Here is a 19005-nt window from a genome sequence, read left to right on the forward strand (position 1 = left end):
AAAAAATGTATGTCCACGTCTCTTCTAACAAGGGCCGGATAAACTCGAAGAATAAACACAAAAACAGTAAGCACAAGTCAATGCACATCACCTTCTGGGAGGACCATAAATTCAGCCAAACAAATATTCAGTAAGAAATGTATTAGGGTACTGTTAACATTTCCAATTCTTAACCAATTGTTGTTGTTTAGGCATACTCATAATACATCAGCATTTCTCTAAAGTACATTTTCAAAGTTTCCTGTACAAGAGGTGCATTCCTGCTATAATATCTCTGAGAGGTGTACAGGGGGAACAACAGTCCAAATACAAATCTACATTTATTATTCAGTGTTTATCCTTATTGTCCTTATTCTTTGTCATCGATTGAGTCTGCACACACTGAAATTCTTCTTCTTGACTTGCTTCTGGATCGATGGCTGGGGGTGTTGCGGTTTCGCCAGTGTATAGCATGCCGTTGTTCAGGTGAATCCATGTTCATCTGCCTTGAACTTTTACTGCTGAGGGAGTAGCATTCTCTACAATGAATGGGCCATCAAACCTTGGTTCATGCCACTCCCTAGTGAAGTTTTGAATAAGCACAGTATCGCCAGCAAAGAGTTTTAGTGCTGTTAAAAGTTCAGAAGATCCAGTTGCTGAATGGTTTTCATCAGTGTTCTGAGACTAACCCCCCCTGATTTGATCTGAAATCAGAGAGTTGCTAGATGTCATACATGTCAAATATTCACGTCACTAATTTCCTAAAATATTTGCTGTACTCTGGGCAACACTTCTACTTCTTTATGGAGGAGTTAAAGGCATTCTCATTCACCTTACTGTCACTAGTTCATGGGGTTTGAGGGGATGGTCTGAATCAGGCATTATATGGCATATAAGGCTAAGGGCAGGCAATATAGCCATCCATTTTGCAGTGTAAGTTTAAGCTTGGCAATCCTTTCTTTAAGGAGGCCATTGAGTCTTTCACATATTCCATTCACTTGTAGATGATAAGCAGAAGAAAACTTGTGCTAAATACTATTAATAATCCTATCTGTTCAAACACTTCAATGATACAATATGGCTCATTATCGGATCTCAGCACTTCACATACTCCCCATCTTGCGAAGACTTCATGTACTAAAAACTTTGCTGCACAAGTGGCATCAGGATGTGCACATGGACCTGCTTCAATCCACCTAGAGAAGGGACAAACCACCACTGTGAGATACCTATGTCCACTACACACTTGCAGCATATCAACATAGTCAATATGTAAATGCTGAAAGGGACCATTCAGTCGAGGAATTACTTCTACAATCGTTCACAGTGCATGCCAAGCGGTAAACTTTTGACATACAATACTGTTTACTACATAAAATGCATGTGCATGTGGTCTAACAAATTTGGAACAAACCAGTCTTCCGCAATTGTTGCAACAAGACTTTCCCTAATTATATGTGCAGGGTAGTGCAGCTGTTCAAGCGCTACCCTTAAAAAGGCTACTGGCATCACCGGCTTTCCAGTGCTGTCCGGTCACCATATTGCTTCAGTGGAGGAACAAGAACACCCCCCTTGCTTCCACAATTCCTGCTCTTCCTGTGGTGCCCTTCCTTGAATCTCCATTAATTGCGTTCTTAGTAAATAATTAAATCGTTCTTTCACTACCATAATCTTGACTACTTTCTCCTTGGCATCTGGAGTATCAAAACTTGAAATATCTGGTGAATACACAAACATTTTGGCTTCTGCAGCTTCGTTCCCACAAGAGATAAAGTCTCATTGAGAGTCTCATGCGTAGTATGTGCTCTGCATTTAACTATCACTATGGCTACTGGGAGTTGTAGTGCCTTAATAAGCCTGTCCCATAAGGATGCGTGCTGCACTGGAGTGTGGTCAGCTCAGAGGTAGCCCCTCCTTTTCCAACACTGTAGCCCTGCATGTTCAGTTGACGTCACATAGGCAAAGTCACTGTACACCGTCACTTCCTGCCATTCATGATTCTCGAGGGCGACAATAAGCGCTACCAAATGTGCCGCTTGCGCCAAAAAGTGAGACAGTAGTCTTGCACTTGCTAAAACTTCAAACTCACCATTTGCGCCATGCCTTACTACAGCTGCGCCAGAATGCCTTCCTCCACTCGTTTGATCAATTTTCGAACAACCATCAACAAAGAGAATTTCCCCTCTTGACAATGCATTTTCCTTTACGCATGGTATATCTTCATAAAACCCTACATAGTTCATGCAGTTATGCACATGCTCGCCCTCTGCCACTGGATCAGCTACAAAGGTTTTGTCATGTTATGTTAAGACTTCTTATATAGCATCATGGTGCTGCCCTAAGGCATCATGGTGCTGGTGGCAGGGTTTACTATTTTACATCTGACAATTTTAATCGCTGCGGTCAAAATTATCACTTCGTAAGCAGAAGCTCTCTGGGATGTCAATGTCCCTCTGGGTTTCTCTAGTATGGTAAACAAAGCATGTTCCACAGTAAGTGTCATAGAGCAGCTCATTACAATGCTTGTAGATTTCTCAATTGCGAATGTGCTGGCTGCCAATGACTGTTCGCAAGGAAATTGTCCCTTCATAACTGGGTCTAGAATCCCACTATAATATGCTGAAGGATTGTACCTCAATGTGGTCTTCTGTGTAAACACTACAGTCATGACTGTCCCATTTGTGTGCGGAAATAAGAAAATCTCCTCAGCATAATTGCGAATTCCTAAAACAGGAGCTGTACAAATTGCTTTTTTCAACTCTTTAAACTCTTCCTCCATTTCCTCAGTCCATTCTATTTTCTCCTTGTTTACCTGTGCTTTCTTTAAAGTCTGCAAAAGGGGTCTTTTGTATGAACTGTAGTCAAACACCCAGGCTCTTACATAATTACATAGTCCCAAAAATGTTTGCATCAGCTTTACTGTGTGCGGTTTTGCAGACTTCATAATTGCCTCAGCTCGTTTAGGTGTCATTTTCTTTGCCTCATGTGAAATCAATTGGCCTATGTATAACAACTCTTCTTGAAAATACTCTCTTTGTCTACCTTGTAACCCTTGACTGCTACAATAGTCATCAACTGAATCGAGTCCTGCCTGCACTCATTTTCTATGGTGCTACAACTTAAAATGTCATCTATGTACTGTATCAGAGCACTCTTCAAATCAATATTGCCTAGGTACATCTGCAGGACCCTATTAAAGATTGATGGGGACTCACAGTACCCTTGGGGCAGCCTTGTATGTTTCAGGTGAGTCTGGCAAAATGTAAATGAAGTTAAATCTTGTGAGTCTTTGTGCAACGGGATTGAGAAATATTCATTTTTTCGAATTGATCACCGTGAAATATCGTGCTTCTACTGGGATACTGCATAGCATCATTGCCGGCTTAGGAAGTAAAGGAAATTCTACCTCTACAATCTGGTTAATTGGTCTCATATCTTGTAAAAATCTCCATGACCCTCATTTTCACAGGGTAAAATGTAGTGTTACACAATGATTGTGACGGCACCAGGAAAACCTACTCCATCAGTGCTGAGATAGTCTTAAAAATACCCTCATCCGCCTCTCGAGACATTGGGTACTGCCTTGCTCGAGGTAAAATTGCTCCTGGTTTCAACTTTATTTTATCTTCCACTATCCCTTTCAATAGGCCTATGTCATAAGGGCCTCTAGTCCATGAGCTGCTTGGCACTTTCTCCAGGTCTTCATCAAGATTGCTGGGCAGTGCCATCGCCATTCGCTGTGGTTTCTCCCTTTTCTCTATTCTAATCCAATATGTAATTCTCATAAGGAGCACTATTTCATGATCTGTTGGGTCATCGCTAAAAATGTCATTGTTAGTAATATCAGTCAACCTAAACCCTTCTTCAACAGCTATCACTGTTCTCCATGGCCTACCCTCGTCACCCGTTCCTCCGAGTATTGCCATTTCCCCTCGTACTATGGCTGCATCTAGTTCTATAGGGATGGTCTGTCCCCCCTCTTTCTCCATGAGTTTCTGTGGTCTAAACAAAAAAATCATCAAGTATACTCATAGTGCTTCCCACTAGGTAAGGTAGCCATGTCAATAGAATGCTCACCCCATAAAGAAATACCTCTGGCTCTATTTGTGCGCCTCGCAGAGCCACTTGCCCTGTGAATGCCAATATAAATTCACCCACATTCATGTAATGTATTTCAGGAGTAGAACACACTATCCCTTTGTCAGTAAAATAAATTGTCATGTTGAGTTTTATCATCAAATCTCTTCCCAAAATGTTAACTGGTGTCTGCCGTGAATACAACAATGCAACAGACATGTCACACTCTCCTATGGAGACTGGTAATTCATCAGTAAAAGGAACTCAATTTGTAGCTCCAGAGAACCCTTGCGCATTCATGGCAATTCCAGACATTGGATATTCTTCCTCTCGTATGCATGAACGCGTAGCCCCAGTGTCTACTAAAAATGAAAATGATTTCCCTCCTATAGTCACATCGAACCTTGATTCCTCTTGGGGGGTCTGGTGTCACTTATAGTACTGAACACATCAAGTCGCACTGTGAGCTGTCCTATTGTGGATACATGCATACCCCTGTAACAGTGAATGGATTTCCTCCCACCACAATGATATCCCCTATTCTAGATGTCAATAACTGTCCCATGTTTGCATTCTGCTTTATCTGCATTGGGGCCTGCTGCGACTGCCCTTGTGGTGGATTCATTTGTGCTTGCTGTGGTTGCTGTGGTTGCTATGCCTGTTGCATTTACGGCGTCTGTGTTTTATACACTGTCTGATCTTGTGCAAACCCTTCCCTAGCTTGTGAGCTATATGCTGGAGGATAAGCTGCCCCCCCTCTTCAGAACTGACCATTCTGTACATAACCTTGGCTCGCACATATAATGTGCAATGTGCCCTGTCATCCCACAAGTCCAACATACAGGAGGAGCCCTTCTAATGAGTCCCCCTTGGTTGAACTGTCCTTGCGCATTCTGATTCTTATTCTGTGCATTCTGAAACCCACCTTGATTGTTTTGGAATCCACCCCTTCCTCTGTATCCCATGCCTCTACCTCGTGGTACAAGCCCATTTATTCCGTGGTCCGTCGGGTGCTGATTATTAGTCATGCATTTTTGTCAGCTGTATTTCAGCCCATGGCATTGCTTCCATTCCTACTTGATTTTTCATTTGTCTCTGTACTTGCTGGGGCAACCCTTGACATAGAATGTGGTAAAATAATGCCACTGTTTTTTCCCATGGTTCCCTCGTTTCAAGAGTCCAGCGCTCTTGAATGTTCTGAATGTAAGCAAGAGTATCTTCCATTTTCTTTCACCTTACGTGTCATGATTGCACCCATGTCTGACGTGTCAGGATACTGTATCCTGAGAGCCCTCCAAACATCTGCTCTGCAATTATTAAACAGAGCTTCATCGTGCACTGTGTTCTGAGCTGTCACACTCGAATAGCCTGCTCTCTTCCACATGTCATCAGCTCTTTCCTCAAGAATGGCTGCTAAGAGACCCTTAATCTCCCCTACAGCTCGCATGTTTCCTCCTGCCATTTATTCCAATTCATAAATGCATTTTCCTACACCCGATGTCAAACTCAGGAGTTTGCATCTTAAATTGTCCTTATCCATCTGCAGCCATGGAATATACTGTGGTCTTGCTCCCCCTTTTTCCAATAAGGGAAACGGTATACACTCTAACCCACTATCGGCTCCCATCATCTGCCTATTCATAGTAGAGACAATTGTTCCTAACCGCCTCATCCCTGGCAACAATCTTAACCTGCTCACATATGGCAGTGATTCTCCCTTCTCACTATAGGATTGTCCTTTGAGATGTTTGGGATATGCTATGGGATCTGGCATTCTATCCTTTGGTTGCTCTAGATCAGACCATCTTACTTCCTTCGGCAGGCTTCTCTTAGGGGAACATGCACCTCCTCCCCTCAGAAGGATTCCCTTTCTTTGTCTGACATATCTAGTCCCCAACTAGTGTGACTCTCACCCTTATCTTAGGTCAGTCTGCTCGAGACCAAACAGATTTTCCTCTTTGCTTTGTCATTGGAAGACCAGCGTGTGATCTCCCTTCCCTCGGCTCCCCGATTTATTACCTTCTCTTAATTCTTGATAGGTTTTATTGATCCTGGCTCTGATGCTTCCTGTATCATAGTTCTCTTCTAAGGCTACTCTAGATGGCCCTGACATTGCTCCCTGTAATGGGAGAAACTCCTCTATACTGCCCCATTGTATTGCTGGACTTGGCTCCATTAGCTCCTTTTGAATGAGGTTAATATCATGCTCCCGCTGTCTTCTCATACATTCTAGTTCTTCATATAGTTCTCATCGCTTTCTCATCTCCCATGTAACCCTCTCCTCTTCTTGTCTTATCTCCTCTCTCCTTGCCCCTGCTCGCCTTTCTTCCTCTTCTCTTCGTCTCTGTACTCTTTTGGCCTTTCATTTCTGTGCTTCCTCCTCTTCTCTTTTCCTTCCTTGCCTATCCCGTTCTTCTATTGCTCTATGCCTGTTGTCGTACTTCCTTTGCTCTTCTGCCCTTTCTTCTTTCTTTTGTTGCTCCTCCTGATACATCTGTTCTCGCCACTGTCTGCTCTTTCTTTCATGCTCATCTTCCTTTAATCTCTTTTCACGTTCCCTGTCTTTTCTATCCTGTTTGTCCTGATCTTCTCTTTGCCTTACTTCTTTGATGCTTTTCTTCTTCAGCTTGAGCAATCTGTCCTCCCATCCATTTGTTCTGTATGAGTGTTACCTCGTCAGCTTTATCCTTCTCTCTTTTCCATCTCTTAATCTCTCATTCTATTTCTGTTGATACATTTGATCGCTCACTTTTCCCCTGTTTGTCCTGTAAGATCTTAAAGATCTCATCTTTTCTCTTACTCTACTCTGATCTAACGTCACTGCTATAAGCAAGCGGTTTGTATATCGGATTACTGTATCCGGTCGCCACCTTCAGTTCCTTTAAAGGATACAATCCTATTTCTTCTGTACTATTGCGGTTTACTTCTGCCGTGGTAATGGGAACTGAGGGTTCGACACCTTCCACCTTAAACTGATTAAGCATCCACTTTTCAGGTGGTGGCTCTTCCCTCTCTTTCTGGTACATCTTCCAGAGCTCTAAATTAGCTAACGTTTTCTCTAACTTCTTTCCCTGTATGCAGCATACAAGTATGTGGTCATGTGTTGCAATACTGCTTTTGACAGTGAACCCCCTTGTGGCCTTGGCATGAACATCTTATCTGCTGTGACTTTCACATATTCTGCTAGATACTGTTTGAGTTTAGGAATGTGCTCTGACAATGTCTTACATAAATGCATCAGAGGAGTAATGTCTCCCATTGTGACGACTCTCAATTGACTGTAAATACTTACCAATGTTTACAAAATACCTTTATAAAAAGAAAAATATGAGCGCTCTCCAACAATTGCCGCTCAATACCCTTATTTCTCCAATTTTCTCTGTCTACCTCTGTACCACTTCCCTAGATAGATAGTATAACTTCTTTACTGTTTTTGATTCTCACACAACTGTTTGTGTCGCTCCTCAACACCTTAATTCAACACAAATACATAAACAGGCAGACTAGTCGTCTCTTTACATAAAATCCTTGGTGATCAACCTGCTTCTTTGCCCGTAATTAAAACTCTGATCACAGAGTTGAAATTGTCACTTTATGTGGACCTGTCCTGCACATAGCCTAATTTACTCTGATTGGAGAGTACGACAACCTCTTCTAAAACCCCTTGGGTCAGGACTCTCGGGCCTTTTATCTCTATCTTCACAAAGAAAAAATCTCCATTTACTTTTGTTACTTTTTAAATTACTACAACCCCATCCCCTCAGTTTACCATTCCCCTTAGTCTACTCACCATTCGCTCATTTAGCTCGAGGCCTTCAGTATCGACTTCCTCCTCCAACCGACTACTTTAGCCTTCCATCTGCAAAGCGCCTGTGGATACCAGGTAGGGGTACCCTGCCCATCGTCTCGATTATCTTGCAATATTTCTATTTCGGCTGCTCTCCACAGGAAACCCTGCGATCTTCCGGCTAGATGACAGAGGATGTCCAATCGTCCGAAACATTGGAGTTAACAGGTCGATGGTCTTCTATAAAACCGTCTGACATTGCTACCACGTGAACCCAGGGGGGTCCTTAATTTAGTAACACGTCATATGGAATGCAGAATAACTCTTACACCAAAGAATTAGACTGACTCAGGAAGTTGGCAAATAGTCCCTCCCGGCTGTTTTATTTTCAATGGTCTAAAACAGGGAGTTACATCAACAGACGTCGCACAGCATTCTCTCAACGCATATCATAAAAAATAGAAAGAATTTGTCATATGTGACGTTATACTATGTGGCAAACAAGAAAAACCTATCGGGTTGTGGTTAGCTTAAGGGGAACATCTAAGTATACTTTCTATAAGAGGTTGGGTTGTGATTGGGTCTCTAGCGTCAGGTGGACAAAGTATGGCCACCCCTAGTGCAAGTTATCTTCATCAATTACTAGCTACACAGTATATCACTGGCTCTCAAACTATAAGGCCCTTCATTATATGGCCCTCTACTATTGGTTGGCATGCTTCTACCCTTCTGGAACATTCAGCTTACTAGCAGCGCGTAAACTGGTACCCCAGGTGTCAGTGGGTGAACTTGACTGTGTTGCCCCACCCAATTAGCCCAACACCTCTCACCGCTCATTCCATCTGCTATTCAGATTGTCTTTCAACTTGTCCTTGTAAAGTATCATTGCTCCTGAGAATTAACGGGAGTGTAGGCACACTCTTATCGCAGTTCAGGTCTGCATGGCCAGCTCCTATTTCCATCCTTGATTCACGTGACAGGAGACCGTATTTCGACCTGTTTTGCAGCATTTAATTGTCTTGAATTAATAAACTTGACACTCATGGTGTTCTTTCTTGCACCTTAATAAGGACTGATTCAGCTTCTCAATTTCACTGTTCTTCAAGGATAAATGGCCACTCCATCCTTTGACACCAGGCCAGACAACTGTTTCAGGCCTTTCCTCGATCTAGAGCTCCTTTCCAGCTGCGACACAGCTTTCCAATCCTTCTTTCTTCACGGTTCTGAGCGTACTAAATGTGTGACACCAATGTGCAGAATTCTATATAGTGGCTGCACCGCCTGCAGCCTATTCACTATGTATAGTTAGCCTTTAAGATGACTTAGTCTACTTGCGTGGCTGCATCTGTACAGTTATAAAATGGCTTGCATTTTCTGCAGTGCTCTTCACACGTGCAATCTTCATTCGTCTATGCATCTCCTTCTTCGACCACTCTTGTGACGTGTCCAGCCTCTCTTTCTCTCATCTTCATATTCCTTTGGGGATCTCCAAGAGATTATCATCTCTACGGGGTACATCATATAGGGTCTTCTCAATGGATACCTTTTCTCAAAGACTCTCCTTGGAATAGGCACCATCACTGGTGTTGTGCATGTTGCGATTTCTAGTTTCCAACATATAGAAAGAATGAGGGTGGGACTTCCTGCAGAGGCATTCAGCTGCTCCTCTATACAACAGCCAGCAATCAATTACCTACACGCACAGACTGCATTATCTTAAATCAATCAGATTATCACATCCTTAGTCAGCCTGTATGAAGAAATGAAAACGGATGTCTGGCAACACAATGGACATGAAAAACAAATTAGACTTCACAATTAAACAACCTAGAAGTCATGTAATGCAGTCGCAGGACCCTTCCACCCTGTGGACGGAATTAACTCAATGTGTCTCGTTGATTGAAAAAGAAAATACTAGATCTACCTCTCTCAACCTTATGCCACAGACACTCTCCAACAGGAGAGTGGACCCCTCACAAGTGTTAATCATTTCTGGTGACACAGTGTTGGAAGCTGCCACCAATGCCACTCAACACAATCAGCTCTCTGTCATCACAGTTCACTCTGTTGGTGGTATAACGACACCTACAACTGTTTCCTCTTTGACAAAGGAAAAAAAAGGAATAGCTGGTCCAAGCACCCCGTCCTTTAGTCCTACCAGCAGTACAACTATCATTAAGTATGGCCCTGGAAGAAAAGGCAAACAGGCAAAGAAAATAAATAAAGGGAGAGGGGCAAAAGCCCCACCACACAGTCAGTGGTTAAATCCTTGCAGAATGTAACTATACCAGAAATACTGATGGGAAAAGGAAGAAAATAATCCCTCACTCTGTAGTGATGCCAGACAGTGAGCACAAAACAGATTCAGTAACTATGTTTGCCTCAGATGAAGAAGGTGTGGACAAAGACTGCTGAAAGGAATGCCGATCAGCGTTAACACATAAGCCTAATCATAAGGCTGCCAGTGAATCTGTACTGGCCAATTTCCCAATAATGAAATCGACTGGCTACCAGTGTGAAGAAGTAACAAACAACGTGAACACCTTTCAGCAGGGTGCTTTTCGGGATCCTTTGGCGCGGGTCACTGACACAACCCTATGCATGTCTGTTACAAAGGTGCTGCCAGATGCAGTCAGTGTCGTAACTGAAATAAGTAGCCAGACCATATCTATACACCACTTGTACTGCCTTACACTTTTGATGATAGTTGGAATGTGCCAATGGGTTGTGCTGGCTTCTGTGGAAGCAAAGAGGATGTAGTAAAAAGGCAAGGCCTTGAGGGGTTCCATGGAAATGCCACATGGATCTTACTGCATCATACTCAGAAGCCACAGTTAAACAGCAATGCAATAGGTCATGAATCAGGGCTTAAAGCCATAGGTGGGAGACCAGACTTTGAAAGCCACCGTCAGCAATGACGTGCACACAAATGACACAACCTACATCTATAAAAAATTGTTAACCAATGAAAAAACCCTCGATCTGCTCCGGTGTCAATCACCACATTTTCAACTTTAAAGGGAGCAAGGGGAAGGGAAGGCTCAGGTAGATTAACACAAAGAACTAATGATTCACATGATACCCTCCACATGAACTGCCACATGGACCTTACTGCATCATGCTCAGAAGCCACATTTAAACAGCAATGAAATAGGTCATAGATCAGGGCTCAATGCCATAGGTGGGAACCAGACTTTTAAAGCCACCGTCAGCAATGACGTGGGCACAAATGATACAACCTACATCTATAATAAACTGTCAACCAATGAAAAAACCCTCAATCTGCTCTGGTGTCAATCGCCACATTTTCAATTTTAAAGGGAGCAAAGGGAAGGGAAGGCTCAGGTAGATTAAAACAAATAACTAGTGATTCACATGATACCCTCCACAAATCCATTGCCTCGAAATGGGACACCTGCTCCAAAAAACATCCAGCAAAATGACAGGCTACGTATCAACTACTGTTGGAAGGTCAATTGTATCAGGACAGGCGGCTGGTTTTGAATCAGACTGCAGTTTTGACCTTATTTTCTCAAATTGTTAATTTGAGTTTCATTTCGACCAGAGATATTGAGGACCTGATTCTCAAGTTGGTGCTAATTACTGAAAATGTTGAAAAAAGTGCTAACGCCATTTTCGATAATTACGACCTATTGTGAAGGTGGCACAATCTTCTGAAGTCAGACTGATTGCACCACTTTCGGAATATAGCTGCTGGTTGCTAGTAAGGGCTAGAAACTGACCTAGCGAACGGCACTTTCGTTATCTCTACCTTTGTATGGTTATTCTTGTGGCACTCTTCCAATTTCGTAAGCGCTTGAATTTGGCTCTGAAGTACGGTACCCAATTGGTGTCATACAGGTGGAGTGCCACATGAAGCACACGTACAGAAGGAGTGCCACAAGAAGCACACAGCTGTCTGGGTGTGCAAATGGTGACAGGTGGGTCCAGCACTGCAATTTGTTTATCTTTGTTTCCAGAAGAGTGCACACTGCCATCTATTTGGATGGCAGTGTGTACTCCTCTGCAAATAAAGATAAACAAATGCAGTGCAGGACCCACCTGCCAGCATCTGCATACACGAAAAGCATGTGCATTTATGTTTTCATCTCAGCAGTATTTTCGTTAAATAACGATTCCCTCGTTATTTAACAAAAATGCTGACGAGATTCTGCAATCCACCTGTTTCCATTAGAAACAGGCAGATTACACAGAAAGCACTGTCGTGTTTGCAAAGACGCCCAGGCACACATGAAAATAGCAGTGGTGCCTGGGCATCAAGAAATGGCGCAGTGAGTCGTGCTATTTAGCATGCTCACTGCGCCAAGATGAGAACCGCGCCCTGAGAGTGTGGAATTTGTAGATCAACACCACACTGGCAGAGTATTACTTGGCTTTGAATCGAAAGTTGTGTTTGAACTAATTTTGAAGGAGGCTGAGACATTGAGGCGACTTAGGTTTGTAATCAAAACTTTGAACTTGTTCAGGCCTCCACACATGAAGGTGAGGGCTCCCACTACCATTGACGAACGGCGCCAACATATCACTCCATTACAACATCTGACCTGCACAATGAATGCGGGCAATCAGGATGGGAGGGTGGCCTTTGACAGAATTCAAGGGGAGGGGAGTGAGCACCAGTTGGACTGGTCTTGGGTGGCAGCGACTATTAACTTAAGTTGTGGTTCTCAGACCCCCACATGTAGGCTCTAGCACCCTTACCTTTCAAATTAGCCACCTGGAACACAAGAGGCCATAAGCACTGTTTCACTAATCCTTCTGCAGGGCTTATGTTGAAAACACAAGACCTAACTTGTCTCCAGGAGACTCGGCTGATGGAAGTCCTGCCATGGGTGGCTTTATAGTTACATCACAATTGCCAACTAAGGGTGTGAGAGGGAGGCCAGTAGGGGGCCTCATGACCATGTGCAGATCTGACAGTGGCCTAAAGAATACAAGAATATATGTTGTTCGAATTGGCTTATTAGCTACTGAGTGGGAAATGCAAAATTACTCCATGTGCATACAACTTTTAATTTGTAGTGTTTATTGGCACAAAGGTGTTGAACAGTTAGATACCTTTCTTGAAACCTTGACCACCTTTGCAGTTGATTGGATGGGGTCCCATAAAGATGGGCATGTCACTGTTCTAGGTAACCTTAATTCGATATGTCTTGATTTAGCTTGTTCACCGTGTCAACTATTTGGGACACTGATGATCTTGTTAATCCTGAATTGTATAGTGTGAATGGCAACAAGTGGAAAAACTGTCTAAACAGCATTGGCCTGCACTTTCTGAATGGCTCCACCAATGGGGAGAGAGAGGAGTACATCACATGGCACAGTGGAGACAGGAGATCTGCCCTACAGTACATCTTCCTCAACAACATCTTAATGACTAAATGTAGTGACTGTGAGATTATTCAAAACAACTGGAGTTATCACAGTTTATTGACATGCTCATTTAATTGGTCAAACGGAAGAGGTTGAAGCCATTGGGCTTAATCCTGCTGCCAATAGGATAAAATAGAACTAATTCCCTCAGGGTTAGGCTGCACTATATAAATTCAATAAACAAACAAACAAACAAACAAACAAACAAACATAAACAAACACAAGATGGATGAGGTGAATGAAGGAGTGAAAGGGGCAGTCAAAATTATGATGACTGAAAAATTATGAGTTTCACACATGACAACTATGGTGATTTTCTCCATAACGTAATAGAGACAAAACATGGTGGTAAATGGGAAAAGTGGAAAGTTAAACATACCACTAGCAAGAAAACACATCAATATGATGAAGCAGTAGCAGAAAAAAGAAGGAAATGTGGCTTTTGTGCCGGAAGTGGACTGTATTCAGCATTTTAGAGCAACGTATGGCAGTGAGGGGGGTCCAACCATGAATAAACACGCTTGATGTGTTGGAGGCCATTAAGAGAACAAGCAATTCTAGAGCTCAGGGGCCCAAACAAGACATCAAACGGTCTGTTCAGGGGAGCCACGACAGAGTGGGCAGGGATTTTGAAGTTCCTCTTTGAAGACATTCTGAAGACAGGTCTATTTCCATCAACATGGAGAACTGCCTACATCATTCCGATATATAAAAGGGGCAGCAGATCTGACACCAAAAATTATCGACCCATTTCCATCTTGGAAGCAGACAGCAACATTTTTGCTAGTCTGGTGCTAAAGCATCTGGAAAATTGGGCCCAAAGTAAGAACTTGTTATCACCATTTTCAAATGGCTTCTGTAAAAACCATGGTAAACACTTGAACGGATATGTACTGAGCTGTCTTCAGGATCTAGTCACTCGAGGCAACTACTCTGTCATTCACTTGGCAACCCTAGACGTATGTAATGCCTTTGATACTGTTTCTAGACCCAAACTCTGGGCAAAACTAAGGAAGTGGGGTATCCCTGAGGGCTTGTTGAAATTAATAATCAAATTGCATGAGGACACTAATGTCCAAGTTAGTTTAAACACGGTATGCAGTCTATCTGAAATGATATCCACAAGCAATGGTCTTATTTATACTGAATTGTGTAGTGTGAATGGCAACAAGTGGAAAAACTGTCTAAACAGCATTGGCCTGCACTTTCTGAATGGCTCCACCAATGGGGAGAGAGAGGAGTACATCACATGGCACAGAGGAGACAGGAGATCTGCCCTAGAGTACATCTTCCTCGACAGCTTCCTAATGTCAAAATGTAGTGACTGTGAGATTATTCAAAACAACTGGAGTGATCACAGCTTATTGACATGCTCATTTAATTGGTCAAATGGAAGAGGTCGAGGACATTGGGCTTAATCCTGCTGCCAATAGGATAAAATAGAACCAGTTACCTCAGGGTTAGGCTGTGCTATATAAATTCAATAAACAACAAACAAACATAAAAAAACACAAGATGGATGAGGTGAATGAAGAAGTCAAAGGGGCAGTCAAAAGTACTATGACTGAAAAATGATGAGTTTCACGCATGACAACTATGGTAATAGCAATGGTTTAAAGCAGGGGTGCATTCTTGCTTCCTGCCTTTTTAATCTATACGTTGCAGACGCAGGGTGCTTGTTGGAGGCAGCCTCCGTTGCCCCGCCTAAAATTGGAAATGTGGCAGTTAGTTGGATGCCTTATGCCGACGATTTTGTGCTATTGGACTGCACCCAAACAGCAATACTTTGCCTTTTGGCGGCCTTTGAAGGCTTTTCGAGTGTAAAAAATCTCCAAATAAATTCCAAAATAACTCAGCTAATGTCGTTTGCAAGGCAAGCATGTAAAACAACATTAAGCTGCTCTGTGAATGTCGTTGCCTTAGAGAGGGTTAGGACAACTATCTAATTTGGCTACCCAATCATGAGTTCCATAAATAGAGACTTCCTCGACAATCACCTGAGAATAAAAGCAGATTATCACATTCCTCAAATTAAAAGAATTACATTTCGATACTGCAAGTTTTCTCTGGTCCCTTTAATTGGATTTTTCGAGGGTAAAATCAGCCCTAAATTGGTATATGACAATGAGCTACTGGAAGATTGGGCCCTGGACTATCTCACTCAGCTTGAGGGTGTGATTTGGCTCAAGGTCCTAGGAGTTCCAAATTCAGTACCAATGAGTGCCATCAGACATGAACTTGGGCTGACCTCTTTGAAAGCTAAAGGTCAGTGGCGTCCCTTGTTACTATATGCAAAATGTTTGCAACCTTGTGAAAACACCTTATATCTGGCAATTGCAGAGGCTACAAAATATGGCCAGGTACCCACTTTGGCAAATCTCACTAATCAATGTGAAATCATACTATGTAGGCAGAAATGGGAAAGGACGATCTAATAAAACATTTGCAAAATGAGCACAGAAGTAGAGGGGCTGTGGTACCCTATTTAGTGAAATTTCCAAGTGCCAAGATCAGGGATACATATCTGCGGCTCTTCCCACCAAGGAGGTTCTGTTCAAATGGAAAAGGCTCTTGGCCACAGAAACTGAATGTATATTTTGCCAACAGTCAGGCAAAACTGAAACCTTGAGACACCTGCTCAGATAATGCTTTATACTGAGAAGTGGGAGGTACTGTTGTTTTCAAAAATGCTTTGGTTCAGTTGTTTGTTTGGACCAATAATCCTTTTGGGGAAAATGCATTGAGGGTATGCAATTGTCAATGGTTGTCTCAGTAGTTAATTTTATTGACAGCATGAACTTAAATGATCTGAAATAATTTGATCTGAATTACACTACTGCTCCGACTACTGAGGGCACACTCTTAAGTACTTATAGCCTGGAATCTTGATTGCATCATGAACTACTTTTTATTTTTATTTCTCAACCTATTATTTTATTGGTCGAGTACATTGTTTTTCCTTGGCACAATGAACTCAGGATTAATTACTTCATGAAATGTTGTTTTATCTAATTGTTTATGCCTATTATATTCCTGCACTTGACCTTCTTATCCATTTATTATTCTAGTATATGATCTTTTTTATTTATTCTTAATTTTCTTTTAAATGTTTTGTTAAGGTTGAACTTATTATTCAACCCAAAAACTAATTTAAAAAAAATAAGAAATTAATTTTGTTTAGTTTGCTAGTGTGCTCATTTTTCAGGTGTGCTATTTAAAGTGATGGTGATAGTGTTTTTGTGGTCATTTTCTTATTATTTAATTAGCAATGCTTGTCATATTACATTGAGAGACCACCTTTAACCTGGGGGGTTCCTTCCCACCCCAATCAAGGACCCTAACAAGATTTCACTTAAGTTTTCTTTTAGCACTGTCCTTATTGAAGACTCATATTGAGCCACATAAATCCCTTCACTCCCTGTGCCCACAGCGAGCCGAGGACCAGGCTGGGATATACAAAGAATATATATTTATTTTAATTAATAAGCTCAATGAATAATCTTTTTGTTCAATCACTGCTACCACCATCTTTGTGGCAGAAAAAACACAGCTTCAATAACAAAACACACTTTTCTACATCTGCTTTTGTCTCAAAAACATGGAACATAGGGTAAATAAATTGTCAAAACTATTTTCCCATGAATACCGTTGTATGTCGAATTTCAATAAAAAATAATATGGTGCACTACTAGAACATAATCTTCAACACTACTGGCTGAGAGGTTTAGTATCAAAACATATGCACCATTTTCGTTTGGTGGAGGCTAGTTCGACTGCAAGGATTGCTGTATGGAGTTCCCTGCACACTCAAAATGCTAGCAGTTTCAATCACATATTTGTGAAAATGCATATGGCAACTTTACCAGAATTTAATTTAGGAATACACACAGGGCTAATTTAAAAACAAGACATATATCACACGTTCAGCATTAGATCCATGAGGTCTCACTTTAGCAAAGCACTTCTCCTCGCAGCCCAAAAATCCCAGGTGTAGGCAGTGGGGACAGTTTAGGAATTTCACTTTGCAGACCCCTCGTCACTTAAAAGCCTGTGTTAGGGAAGTTGGGCAGTTTCAAATGTCATTTTTGTGGGGGCAAAAGGCACCCTGTGGTTACATACAATGTGGAAAGAGTGGTGACAATTGGGAATTTCGTTTTTTAGATGATAATACCTTGTGTTTAATAAATAGTTTTGGGAATGGGTTTCAGTGGGGAATCTTTATTTTAGGGACAAGGACCTTTTGGTTTGAACGGCAAGGTTTGGAGAGGGTGACAGTTATCAATTTAGTTTTGGCAGCAAGTATATCTTTTGTTTAAAAACAAGTTTGGGTAGGGGTTCAGTTGGGAATTTTCATTTTAGGAAGGAACACCCCTTCTCATTAGATAAGTCAGGGGTGAACAGGAGAATAAAGGCACCCCAATGACTTTAATTCACTATCTTGTATTTTCCCGCTAGAAGAGAGGGTGAAGGTTGTGAATCCGCCAAGCCCCCGCCGTGTCAATCTATTTGGGAGTTAATTAAATTAACATACAGTCAAATATGCTAAGGGTTTAAACAATTTTCCGCCCACACACTAATGCAAGAGAACCCACTATGAAAGGGAACGGGTGAATAACATAGATCGCCAAGCCGATATTTGGTTAGACAATGTATTTATTTTTGGAAATCTCTGGGCTCTGCAATCATGGAAACTGAGCAGGAGCAGGGCTTCACTCTTAGTGAAAACCAGGATTCTGGCAAGCACTTCAGTCAGATAGAATTCCACAGCAATCCTCCCTCTATGGTTCCAGGGAAGTCTCACAGCCCCTGTTTTCTAGACTCCCCAGCAATAGACAGCTCCAGCCCGCTTACAAGATTTCCACCTAGAGGCAATTTCAGCAGATCTCCATTGGTGATTTTTTAAAGCTGTCTGTTGGTAATTTTGTAGCAACTCTCTTTTTCCATGGTGCAAGACCTTTTTACTCTTTAAGCCCCTCCCATGGACAGTGAATATTAGACAGTGCTTACTTATGTTCCTGCAACCAGGATTGGACATTTGCATTTCTCTCCACCCCCAAGTTCAGCCTCTCTCTAAGGATTGGGTTAGAAGTATAGAACATAATTATTGCAACTCCCATTTGAAATTCACCCTTTTTTTCCTGTCAAGTTGTTGGAAAAAAGAACGACATGGCCAAGGTTGGTAATTTACCAATAAACAGAAATATATATATATATATATACAAAAACACATATATTTAGAAACCCGGCCAAGATTTTGTACCTTAGCACCAGCTACAAGTAGGCTGATCACTATTTTGGCATATCAGTATATATATATATATATATATATATATATATATATATATATATATATGAAAAAAAGAAGGAGAGGGGCGCACTCCAGTTCCCTGCACAGTAAACCTACTCAGCTACAGGTGTTCTCCTCCGACCGGTTTCTGTGCCAATACACGTCATCAGGGAGGCTGTCTAAACTTGCAGCTCACAGCAAGTGCAGGTGTTAACACTTAGTGATGATTCTGCTGCAAGGACTTCTGGTAGCTGTAGTCATCAGGTTTGCAAGGAACAGACTCACACCCAATCCCATAAATGGGGAGAGGGGGGGAGTAGCCTACAGTGAGGCACTCCAAAGTTGGGCATATGTTACCCCGGTGCAGCACCCTATTAGTTTTCCGAAGATTCCACCCTTCAGAAAACTTACAAATGTGAAAAAAAGAAGGAGAGGGGCGCACTCCAGTTCCCTGCACAGTAAACCTACTCAGCTACAGGTG

The sequence above is a fragment of the Ambystoma mexicanum genome, chromosome 3q, assembly GCF_040938575.1.
Source record: "Ambystoma mexicanum isolate Mex_15411 chromosome 3q, UKY_AmexF1_1, whole genome shotgun sequence".
Taxonomy (NCBI): Eukaryota; Metazoa; Chordata; class Amphibia; order Caudata; family Ambystomatidae; genus Ambystoma; species Ambystoma mexicanum.